The 13,107-nt window shown below is 47.0% G+C and overlaps 1 protein-coding gene across 8 annotated transcripts in view; it reads right to left on the reverse strand.

The window, feature by feature from the left end:
- The window catches only part of Frmd4b (FERM domain containing 4B), a 338,430-nt gene that overhangs the window by 132,982 nt on the left and 192,341 nt on the right, over positions 1–13,107 (reverse strand). For 2 of the 8 annotated variants that reach the window (XM_076567443.1, XM_076567442.1), the window contains exon 1: positions 6,613–6,745. The exons of the other annotated variants lie outside the window; for them this stretch is intronic. The gene's annotated coding sequence lies outside the window, so the exon portion shown is untranslated. Of the gene's footprint in view, positions 1–6,612; positions 6,746–13,107 lie in introns of those variants that run through there. 8 annotated transcript variants of the gene reach the window in all.

A 13,107-nucleotide genomic window follows, 5' to 3' on the forward strand; every position in this document is an offset into this window, starting at 1 on the left:
TTAATTGAGGCGTAATTCATAAAAGGGTATATTGTTTTGATGAGACTTTTTACAACTGTGGCTGGATGTCTTTCTTTAGTATTCCAAGAAGGGCCATTTTACTTTTTTAGAGTTACTTTTTAAAGTCATGAGGTCAACAACTTGGACTACTATGCATGTAAGTGCTAATGCAAATTAAAACCCAAGTTGACCTCCAGCAGCAGTTCATTCTGTTGACAGCGAGAGAACACTTTGCCTGTTAGGATACTGTTACTCGTGGACTGAAATGCTGAAGAAACCCCTCCCCCTATTTTGTTTTTTTGCAAAAATCAAGGTACATCTATATTTTTATTAAATATATTTAATATTGTTATGTTACTACTGGGAAGTGGTGGTGCATGCCTTTAATCCCAGTGATCAGGAGGCAGAGGCAGGTAGATCTCTCTAGATTCGAGGTCTATGGTCTATGAAGCGAGTTCTAGGATAGCCAAGGAAACACAGAGAAACCCCATCTCAAAACAAACAAACAAACAAACAAACAAACAAACAAACAAAAAACAATAAAACAAAAAACATTATATATATATATATATATATATATATATATATATATATATATATATATATATAGTTGTTACACAGACTCATCCAAATGAAGCACTCACTATTTTTGTGTGAAACCATCCATCTATGTAATGCATATAGGTGTATGTATATGCACACGCACATAAACTTTCATTTCAAATGTGACCAACCTGTACTCATGGCTTTGCCTTCGGTGTTTTTCACTGATATTTCTTGGAAAATTTCCCTATAGGGACTTATTTTGCTTCACTATTCTGTGGCATAGGACCTTTTATTACTAACAATGCTCTGAGTCTCCTTCCGAGAGATACCTAGGTTTTCCCCAGCATCTCCCTGATATGAGCAATAGCTCGGTGAAATCTGCATGTCTAATTTTGGCCACAAAAGTGGATTTGTTGGGTCACATTTGAGAAGCTTGGACAACATTCTTTTCCTTTCAGGTACTGTTCAAAATTCAGACATTTGTGAACTCAATTTGAAAGGAAAAATCGAGTTGGATGTGATGGTTCACACCTGTAATCCCACTGCTTGGGAAAGGGAGGCAGGAGGATTAGGGGTTCTAGATCAGTCCTGGCTACATAATGAATTCAAGACCATCCTGAGCTACATGAAAGATTACTTCAAAAGCTCAAAACAAATAAATTAATAAATAATGAGTTTAGTGGTACATGCTTGTGGTTCTAGCTACACCTAGGTATGGATGAGCAGATCACTAGAGTGCAGGAGTTTGAGACCAACCTGAGAAACATAGTGAGACCCTATCTCAAAAAAAAAAAAAAAAAAAAAAGATAGACTCCATTACTGAGCATCAGCTGTATACATGCATTGCCCTAGGTGTCTTATATATGTTACCTATGAGCTATAATGGTTCATTCCAGGATGCCTATTATTATTCATATCCAATAGATGAAGCAACAGAGGCTCAGGGAGGGTATAAATAACCTGTTTTCAATGCAAAAGAGTATTTTCTGCACTCAGAATTTTGACTGAACTCTGTTTTAAGCACCTGTGAACCAGCTTAACAGGTCAGACCATGGGGTTATAGACACACGGCCCAAAGAACCACAGAACTCTCTTAGCTAGGCAATGCCAAGGTCAAATACACACCTAGGGTGGCTAAATGGATGGGATGCTAGTTCTGGTCACTGAGCTGGGCAATGCATGTTATGGTCTCATTAGAGATCCTCCAAAGGGATCGGAGATGTAGCTGAGAGTCGAGAGTGCTTGCCTAGCATGCATGAAGCCCTGGGTTTGCTCACCAGCACCACACACACTGGGGATGGTAGCACATGCTTGTGACCTCAGCACTGGGAAGACAGCGGCAGGACAATCAGAAGTTCAAGGCCAGCCTTGACTCAGTAAGAGTTTGAGACCAGCCTGGGATATAAGAGAACCTGCTTCAACCACCTCTCCCCTAAAAGGTCTGCAAATAGCAACATGATGGCATTGTCCTCATTTTATAGAGTAGGAAACGGACACATAAACTTCAGGATAATTTATTCAACATTACCCAGGAACGTAAAGAACCAAGTCGAAATGTGAACGAGGTAATCGGGCATAGCCCAGTGGCTGATTTGACTAACCTGTTCAAGGCCCCGAGTCACAGGCATAGAGGTGAATGGTTATAATATTAACAGTACTCTGGAGGCCGAAGTAGGAGTAACCCCAGGAGTTCAAAGACAGCCTGGGCTACCCGGCCAATTTGAGACCTTGTATCAAAAACAAAACAAAATGCACTAAACTGAAAGCACAACTTAACAACAAAATAAAACCCCAGCAACAAATAGAAACAGAGCAGACAAGCAAACAAAAAAACACCATCCATTTTCTAGTTATCTATATTGGGGGAGGGGAGCAGGGTGGATAAAAAATATGTTGGTTTAAATCATTTTTCTTTTGCAAAACTACCCTAGAACTAACTCTATACGTGTCCTACAGAAAGTAAAACAATCCTTGAAAACACACACACACACACACACACACACACACACACACACACACACAGTCCATTAAAGAAAATGCCACAAATCACACAATATTTCAAGTCACTAGGTTGCCCATAATCCAAATACATTTATTTCTCTATTTTAAAAATGTATCTATCGGCATACACCTTTAATCCCAGCACTCAGGAGGCAGAGGCAGGCAGATCTCTGTGAGTTCAAAGCCAGCCTGGTCTACATAGTGAATTTTTGGATAGCTAGGGCTATACAGAGAAATCCTGTCTCAAAAACAAACACCCCCCCTCAAACAAACAAACAAACAAAGAAAGGATCCACTTGCTATGTCAATTTGTTTTGGGCCTTCCTCCAACCAATCAGCATTTCTTTTCTCAACACATAATATTTTTTATTATTATTATTATTATTATTATTATTATTATTATTATTATTATTTGGTAGTATTATGAGACAGAGTCTCTTGTAGCCCAGGCTGGCTTCTGGTTCCTATGTAGCCAAGGATGACTTCAGGCTGATCTTTCTGTCTCCAACTCCCAAGCCCTGGATCACTCTAGCCTATTAAACAATGAATGTCTTTTTGATGTGACACACAACTTGATCTTAGTTGACTGAACTGAACACGGCCACCTGCCCCAAGCTGAGGCAGTCAGAACTTTAGTCCAAGGAATCTGGAATTGGATCTGGAACCTTGGCTGCTGTGGGGTTACTGCCGTGTGCAGAGAAAATCCTGCAGGAAGAATTCAGAGGACAGGTAGCTGAAGGGGGCACGAGAATCAGGTGGGCTGAGGGGAAAGCTTGGGAATCACTGTCAGTCTCTAACGTCTTTCCGGATGGTTTTCACGCTTCTCCTTGTCTGTGTGAACTCATGTCTTTGCATTCTACAATACTCCCAAGAGTCTCAGAATGATCTGCTTCCTTCCTCTGTGGATCACAGACTTATCCAGAAGTATGCAACACCAATAGACATTTACTAATCTATCTGAACTGAATTCTACTTCTTCAAGTAAGACACACAGGTTGTGTGGGGGTGGGGCAGGGTAGGTGTATCTTTGGAGCATCTACCCATTTCTGCCTCCCATCTTACCGTCCCTAAAATGACAAGAGCAGACTTCTGTGCCAACTCTTCCCAGCAAGTGTGAGGAATCTCAGCTCAAGCTCTCACACTTGCCAGGCAAGTGTTTCACCAACTGAGCCTTCTCTCCAGGCCATGGGTTTCTGTAATTAACCAAAACAAATTGTTTCCAAAGGTCAGACTCCAAAATGACGGCCTGTACAGTCTCCTCATCATCTCAGGTGTGCCGTGGTGAGATGATGAGAAATAGCCCTCAGAGAGAATGACATATGGAAAGGAGAGTGGCAGACACTTCCCTGCGTGGTGTGGTAAGAGATGACGAGGGCCAGTGAAGGAGGGCAGGGTGGGAGCACACACTAGTATTTGTCTATACTCTGAGCATCCTGTTCAATATTCCCTGAGTCCCTTCCTCTGCAGGATGGTGCTTTTGAGGGGATGTCATAGGGTTGATTTGATTGTCACTAGGAACAGAAAGGCCTGCCCTTGTCATTTACTTACATTGGAGGTTGAAAAGTGAGAGGTGTGTTTTGTTCATCAAAACAATGCTTATGAATAGATTTTAGTTGACAACAGAAACTAAGAGAAGCCATAAAATTCAAATTTCAAGGGAGAGCTTCTTTGACAAGGGAAAGATTTGGGAACACAGGGTTTGATTTCCTCCATGGCAGTATTTGACAGCACAAGGCACAGTATTGGGGCTTCTGGTTCACCCAAGTGTATGACCTGCAGGGAGTCATGTCAGATGAGTGAGCAGACCTTGATTCAATAAAATTTCATGGCACCAGAAAAGATATCCCAGTACTGATGAAGGTCCTGCTGAGCACAGGGATATTGCTCACAGGGATTAACCTTGATCATCAATGCAGGTAGATTAGTAAATGTCTATTAGTGTTGCCCACTTCTGGGTAAGTCTGTGTGTAGTGGGTAGCCATTCCAGCTTTGATCTGGAAGTTCCAACCCCCATTGAGGCTTCGGTAACTGTCACGCCTGCAAGGCGGGCCGAGAGAGGACCCTGAAGACTCAAGATCCAGACGCGCCATCTCTCTTGGTTCCTGGACCCTGGACGCTAGAGGTAGACTGAGCAGAGTTCTCCAGAGAATACCGCTGGACTGTGCCACACCTTTCCCAGACCCTGTTACCTATCCCTTCACTTGTAAGTTACCCCACAAAATAAACCCCCCTTTTAACTACGTGGAGTGGCCTCAATGATTTCACCAATATCTGTGAGGGTGTTTCCAGAGACCATTAGATCACAAGGACTCTGACTCAACGAACGGAATAATCCTTTGATGAATTCATGTAATAGCAGTGTTTGGAGGTGCTGAAGGGCCAGAGGCAGCCTCCGTGGAGGAGAGAGTTGCTAGTGCAGTGTTCTTGGAGGCTGCGTCTTAAGCCCTTCCTGTATGTGCCCTTTGCTCTGCCCCCTAGCTGCAATGAGGCAAAGAAGCGTCTCCAGCACAGCCTCCCACTCCCACGATGCTATCCAAAGGCATGGGCCAGGGGAACCACAGTGGACTGGATTCTCCTAGAGCAATTAGCTCTCCAGACAACACGTCATAGACGTGTCCACAAGACCAACCTGGTAAAGGCAGCTCCTCAACTGAGACTTTTCTCACTAATGCTTCTAGGCTGTGTCAAGGTAGCATTTAACACTAGGGCACACTCTATTCTTTGAAAGCTGGTAAACAGGTAAACTTTTCTGTAATCTTTTTTTTTTTTTTTTTTTTTTTTTGGTTTTTTCGAGACAGGGTTTCTCTGTGTAGCTTTGAGCCTTTCCTGGAACTCGCTTTGGAGACCAGGCTGGCCTCGAACTCACAGAGATCCGCCTGCATCTGCCTCCTGAGTGCTGGGATTAAAGGCCTGCGCCACCACCGCCCAGCGTGTAATCTTATACATACTCATTTTAGAGAAGATCAATGGCGGGGTAAATTAGCAAGCCAGTTAAAAAGCATGTGACAGAAAAATTGTGCAGAGCTGATAGAAATAAAGGAAGAGAAAGGACCACGGGTTCCTGCCCACCTCCAGCACATCTGCACAACCAGGGCACTCTAATAGCAATACCAACGGTACCGCTCACAGGCACCCTCTGCAATCCAGAGGCTGCCACGTGGTCAACACTGGGATGTCCCTGAGGCAGGTACTCTCCTCACTCCAATATCATGAGAGAAACCAAAGGAAACCCCGTGATTCACAAGATTCATAAACAATGGAGCAAGAGCCCAGACGAGGACCCTAACCCTCAGCCGTACAGCATTGCACACAGTCCTGCATCCAGCAGACACCAACAAGTCCCTGTGAAGACCATTGCCAAAGGAGCACGCAAGCAGGGAGAAATGGAAAGACGGCACCATGGAGCAGTCAGGGAAACTCATTCACTTCCAGATCAAAACACGTCCACAGGAAGCACTTAGAACCACGGAGTTGACAAACAGAATAGGGAGAGCCTCTATTCACGGCCATTGGTTTGCGATAGGGGGAAATAAGGTCAGATTCACCCAAAGCCACACAAGTCATTAATGCTAGACCTGGACACGAGACTCTGAACTCTGCCTCCCGAGTCAGAGCTTAACTGAGGTATGTAAAGTAACTCAGCTTTAAAAAAAAAGCCATCTAATTCAAACAAATATTGTGTCAACAGGTCAGTTATGTACATGTCTCACTTATTTTAAAGCATGACTCTCAAAAATGCTTGACTTTCTAATTTCAACCAGGGCTCTCCACATTTGACACAGGAACGTGGAATTCCTTAATTATATATCTAAATTCAGAATCACTTTTGAGCTCCACAGAGACCATGGGAATAGTCTCAGAATTTACCTCTTCCTGTCCACGACAGCTAAGAGTAGCAACCTCTCCAGGAAAATCACACACACACACACAATGTATATTCAAAGGCGTTCTCTCTGGAGACCCTTGTGCAGCACCCGCCCAGATGATTCACTTCCTCCCACCTCTTCCCCACCCAGCTCCAGGTATCCAGAGGTAAGACTGGCCATGCTGGGTTAGAACTCCCACCTCAGGCTGCGTTTGCTTCCCAGCTGATAAGAGCGGGTCCTCAGCCGGCAAGTGCTGGTAGCGGGTGGAAATGCTCCGTCTGGTGGGTCCGTTGTCATGTGGGGAAGACTCACAGGGAAGTGAGAATCTGCTACAGGCTTGACCTCTGCTTCCAGCGCCCAGCTGCCGCAGCACATGGCGAGGCTCGGGTCTACACGGGAACACCCCTGTCCTGACTGAGGAGATGAGAGGAGGGCCGCCGGGTGGTAACAATCCCACACAGGCAGAAGGGACCCCACTTAAAGTATCTGGGCTCGGACTAAAACTGAACAGGAAATAACAACTATGAAAACAGAGCAAACTCCTAGCTGCCTTTGGTTTTGCTTCAGCTGGTGCTTGGAACACAGAAACACAAACACTTGACAAGGAAGTAGCAAGCGTCTTGTCCACCCCCCGCCCCCCTTTCTTCTGGTTCCCTACTGACTTTTCCTGAGACTCAGCAGAAGAGACCTGGCCTCCTCAAAATGACTTCTCAGGGCTTTGGATGGCGTGACCCAGCCGAGGTCTAACCTGCCATCTGGAAGAGTCCCAGCTCAGCTCTCTGACCAAGTCCAGAGTTCCCATGCAGCTGGGCAACGATCCTATCACTGTGAGGACCTGGCCACAGGAGCGATATCTTCTAAATGAAGCCTGGACCTCTCTCCTTTTCTATTTAGAGATGTCCAATCTCTTGCCACACAACACACCCGGAAACTAACTCCTCACTTCCTATGATGGCTAATCATCAGCAGGTTCTACAAGTACCTAGGACACAGACCTCCGGGCATGCCTGTGAAGGAGCCTAGGTGGGTTTTCTAGGATTGGAAGACACGACTTAAATGTTGGTGACAATTATCTCATGGGCTGAGGTCCCAGACTGAATAAAAAGAAAGTGAGCTTGGGGTCTGTGATGATGTCTGTGGCCTGTGGTTAGCACAGGGGGTCATTGGGACCACGCTGTGCTGCTGAGTAAGCCAGCTCTTCACTGGCCCTGGGATTGCTGGCCCTGCCCCTTACTGGAGACTGCAGTAGGAGAGCTGGACCCTGTACTTGGGGAAGATGGTCCCACCCCTTACCGCAGGCATGTACCTGACCCGGGCAGCACACTAGAGCTGACCCTGTGCTTGGGGATGTCATGAGGGTGTGAGAGCAGGAAAGCTGACTCCGCCCCCTTCTTCTGCCTTGTGGTGGCGTGGGTGAGAGAAAGATGCCCCCTCCTCACCCATTCCTACCTGTGGCAGGTGAGAGAGCTGGTCCCGGGGTCCCGAGAGAGAACTAGCCCTGCCCCTCACCAGTGGTGGCACACAAGAAAGCAGGCCCTGTACCCTGCCAGGGCAGCACAGTGGAGCTGTCCTTGTTGTCGAAGGCACAGGTGAGCCAGCCCTGAGGGTATGAGAGCAGAATGGACCCTGCCCCCCCCCCCCATATTCCCCCTACAGCAATCGGGAGAGAGGGACCTGCACCTCGCTTGGGCTAAACAGTAGAACCGACGACCCTGATGGTGTGAGTGTGGGTGAGCCGGATCTGAGGACCAGAGAACGGGAGAAAGGGCTTCTTCACTCCTTGCAGCAGGCTGCATTGGGTGAGCTAGCCCAGGCAGTGCTGGAGAGCTCGTCTGGGTAGTGATGATGAGGGAGAGCTGGAGAGATGATCAACCCAGGCCCCGCACCAGGGCTATGAGCTGGCCCACCCCAACATCCACCTCATCTCTGAAACTGTTGGAGCAGGACTGTGAAGAGGACGAACCTTCAGATCCAAATCAGCAGGATCTCCCTGACACAGGCCAACAACAGGCTATCCAAGAGACAGCCCCAGTGAGAGCCCGTTATCAGTGGAGCAGCAGAAGCCAGGGGCCCCGAGCCAGACCAGTGACTCGTGGCAACGTACACTTGCAAGTAAAGATGAGTGGACAAAAGGGTAAACGGTGTGACTCAGCGGATCACACTACAGCTTCCAGGACAAGCTTTTTTAGTTTTTGTTTTGTTTCACTGTTCTGTTTTGGTTTTTCTTTTTAAATTTGGTTTTGATTGGGAAGGGCAAAGGGCAGATGTGAGGGGGGTTGGGGATAAGTGGGATTGGGAGGCGTGATGTGAAATCCACAAAGAATCAATGAAAGTTAAAAAGAACGAGCTGAGCTGCAGCCTTCCCCTCTCCTTTCTCCCCTCTCTCTCCTCCCCCTCCTCTCTCTCCCCCATCTCCTCTCTCTCTCCTCCCCACTCCTATCTCTCTTTCTCTCATTTCTGACTATTGATGCAATGTGACCAGGAGCCTCTGGTGGTGTCTCGCTGCTGCCATGATGGATTGAACTGTGAGGCACACAAGCCCATCCGTCCTTAAGCTATGTGAGGTATTTCATGACAAGAAGAGCAAGTAACACAGGGCTCCTTCTTTCTCTTTCACGGCTCACCTCGAGTTCAGCGCAGCCTCACCGGCCTCCTTTCCTTCCCTCAAATCAAGCCCCGGTCCTACTTTGGGGTTTTCACACATGCTGTTCCCTCTACCTGGAATGCCTTGCCCCCAACTCAACCCATCCTCAGGTTCCTTCACCTCCTTCAGACCTGAGATCAGATGTCTGTCACCTTCTCAGAGAGGCCTTCCTTGTCTCCTCTACTCCACCATGCTGTTCTGTGTCCCTAAGACCTACAGTTTCTCACTGGGCTAGTTGTTTGTCTGTCTGTGAACCTTAAGATCTAGTGGTAGAAGACAGACAGACAGACAGACAACTAGCTGAGTGAGACTGGGGTCTCCCAAAGCTTCTGAGTGAAGGCTGCGTGTAACACGCTTCTGCGAAACTCCTGCAAGCCTGGAGACCTGAATTAGGATCTCCAGGTCACCTGTCAATCTTGATGCAGTAAACCCACATCTGTAACCCTAGTGTTCCTAAAGAGAGGTGGGAGGTGGACACAGAAGAATCTCTGGTGGCTTGCTGGCCTGGTATAAGTAGTGAACATTATATACACAGTGTTCTGCTTGCATATACACGTGCAGGCCAGAAGAGGGTACCAGATCTCATTATAGATGGTTGTGAGCCACCATGTGGTTGCTGGGAATTGAACTTAGCATCTCTGGAAGAGCAGCCAGTGCTCTTAACCTCTGAACCATCTATGCAGCCCCATGAACCAGGCCAATGATTCACTGCAATGAACATTTTGTGGGAGGGGCTGACTGGACAAAAGGGGCATACTGTATAACACACTGCAGCTCCCGATGCCACTAGGATGAATGCAGAGGTGTGGGAAAGACAGAGGAAGGTTTTTTTTTTGTTGTTGTTGTTCTTAGTTTTGTTTGTTTCTTTGGTTTTATTTTTAATTAATTTTTTGGGGGCACACTGCAGAGTTGAGGAGCAGATATGGAGGGACTGGGAGGCAAGCAGGATTGGGGTGTATGACATGAAATTTCCAAAGAACCAACAAAGAACTATGTTAAAAAAACAAGTAGTGACCCAAAGGAGACCCGGTTTCAGAACAAAGTGGAAGTCGAGGTAAGGCTGTCCTTTGACCTCCACGTGAGTGTCATGGCACCTGTACAGATCTTCCTAGTGAATAAATTGAATCTAGATGTTAAAAGATATTCATAAACATTTACATAGGTGGTTCTCAACCTTCCTGGAGCAGCGACCCTTTAATACAGTTCCTCATGCCGTGGTGACCCTCAACCATAAAATTATTTTTGTTGCTTCTTCATAACTGTAATTGTGCTACTGGTATGAATCATAATGCAAATATCTGTGTTCTCCCAGTGGTCTTGGGGGACCTCTGTGAAAACTGATTGACCCTCCTGGGAGGTTGTGACCCACAGGTTGAGAACTGCTGCTTTACATTGATAGTGCATGATCTAAAGAGAGGCCATCCCAAGCAGCTCCCAAACCATGGCCCAGAAAACCTGACACACCGGGAAACAAGCCTTCCATCCAGACAGCAAGGTGAGCTGTAAAACTCCTCATCAGACGAGCGTCTCTGGGGTGAGGGAGGGGGCAATCTAGGCCAGTCTCACTCTGAGACCTATTGAGTGGATGGAGTTTTAAATTTCACCCGGATGATGTCAACCCCAGCAGAACAGGGCCCTTTTATATTGTCTCTGGGTGGTGACTGAGTGTGAGCTATTGACACTCTCATCCCGAGAATGGCCTGCACTGACACAGATGTCTCCAGAAGAGTCAGCTGTGATCTCCCCTTTAGTTCTCGCAAGACAGTGCCTGCCTTCCCAGCATGCAACTGCACTTCCTATTGAGCATGGACTTGGTGGCACACGACATGTGTACTCTCTTGCTGCATGCTGCTCACAAGCCCAGGAAGTAGGAAGCATTACTACTCTGATTAGACAGAGGCCAGAGTGGAGTCCCAGAGGGACTAGTCACCCTGCTGCAGTGTGGGGTGGGAGTCACAGGCTCCTGGAAAGGCCCCTTGGGAGAGGAAAGGGCAAAGGAGACAGAGAGCTAGGAAGAAAGACATGTAGCAAAAGAGTAAAAGATGAAAAATAGATGGGTGAGGGAGGAATGGGAAATTGAGAATTCAGTGTGCTAAGGATGAAACTGAATGCTGGGCATGGCTGGGCATGGCTCAGGAGTCTGAGGCAGAAGGATTGAGAGTTCAAGGACAGCCTTGGCTAAATCAGACATCTTGTCAGAGAGACGGAAAAAGAAGGGAAGTAACTGAACGATCGCCGTCTTAAGAAAATTTAACAATAAGTAATGGCCAGGCTGAGCTCGTCCTGCAGTCACTGCGTGTGTTTGCTAGTGGGTTGTACTGCACAGTGGAGATGCAATTCACCCATGCTGAGTGACTGGCTCTACCATGCATCGGTTGGGTGACATCCAGGGCCGGAGTCCACAGGCACCTGGCTTGTGATTGAGTCCTGTACACAATGCCAAACATTCAGACTCTCCATCATGTGCTCTATCAAGCAACAGCAGTCTGAGAGAAAGTGCCACTCTTAGTACCAACAGGGATCAGTTGATGAGACCACCAGGGCACTGTCCATGGAGCTCGTGCTGGAGGTCTCAGCCTCAACAGTGTGGCCATCTGCAGCCGCAGAAGGTTTTGATGCTCCTCTGGTGCGGAGTGACTGAGCACTACCCACTAGATGTCAGAAAACACCTCCCACTGCTATGACACTAAATACATCGCCAAACGTCAAGAAAGGTCTGCTCCCGGGCAGAATCGTTCCTTAGGAGGAAAAAAAAACTGCTTTAGAGATAAGGAGAGAAACTATGGGCAATTAAACCAGTAAGAAAATTTCAGAAAGGGCTGAAGGCTCAGCAGGTCAGAGGGCTTATCGCCAAGTCTGATGCCTGAATTTGATCCCTGGAACTCACAAGGTGGACGGAGAGAACAGACCTAAGCGGTCCTCTGCCCTTCCCAGGTGTGCCCTGGCACACACACATTAATTAACTACCTACCTACCTACCTACCTACCTACCTACCTACCTACCTACCTACCTACCTACCTAAACAAACAAACAAATAAACAAACCTAAAGAAAGGAGAGGGTAGGGACTTGAAATAAAGCCCTGAACTGAGCTCAGGGCTCTGCTAGAGCTCACTTTCAGTTTACCCAGGAGGCTCAAGAAAGGAGGCTATCAATGGAGAGAAGAAGGTTTCCTTGTTCATTGTTGCTGACAAGTGGCCCCGGCAGGGACTGAAAGCTAACCTCTTTTCTGGGCTTTAGCATTCAGTTGCAAGCTCTGATCTGCCTGCAGGGTGTGGGAGGCAAGCAGAGCCCACAAGGCAGGCCAGAAGTTTGGATTCTGGATTCTGTGAACAGCTGTTCTCTCTCCCCCAATCCCCCAGCACCGGTACCTTGGGGCAAGACAGTCTCTGGGGAGGGCATTTTTACAAGAGCCAATCCCTTCAAGATGGTAGCCTGGTATTATAAGGCTGGCTGAAAAGAAAAGACACAACATCAGCTCGGAGCTGAGAGTCACCAGGAGGTGCAGACGGGATGTGGAGTCAGGAAGCTCAGATTCTTATTTTTATTTTTGTTTCAGGCTTAGCAGTATCTGAGACCCTGAGACCCTGGCCTTTTCTGAGTCTCAATTTCTGTCCCTGTATAATGGAGACGAGAAGAAAAAACTTCATGGGCCGGGGATACAGCTCAGTGCATAGAAGAGCTAGATATTCCTGTATCCCAGCAGGGAAGTAAATGGTGGAGACCACAGGCTGGTCTGGGAACTCTTGGGCTAGCTAAACTGAGTACCTGGCTAAGTAGCTAACAGGCAAACACAGCAAGAAAAACCCAGTCCCAGCAACTTAAAAGTTGTTCTCTGACCTCCACACACACACCTTCACTTACACACAGACTCTCTCTCTCTCTCTCTCTCTCTCTCTCTCTCTCTCTCTCTCTCTCTCTCTCTCTCTCTCTCTCTCTCAAAAAGAGAAGAGAATAGATTTCACCTAACTTTAAAAACATTTATCTTTTTGTTTTATTTATTTATTTTTTACTTGTTTGAGGCAGGGCCCTGTTCTGTAGCTTCGGTTG

This window comes from Peromyscus maniculatus, chromosome 3, assembly GCF_049852395.1.
Source record: "Peromyscus maniculatus bairdii isolate BWxNUB_F1_BW_parent chromosome 3, HU_Pman_BW_mat_3.1, whole genome shotgun sequence".
NCBI lineage: Eukaryota > Metazoa > Chordata > Mammalia > Rodentia > Cricetidae > Peromyscus > Peromyscus maniculatus.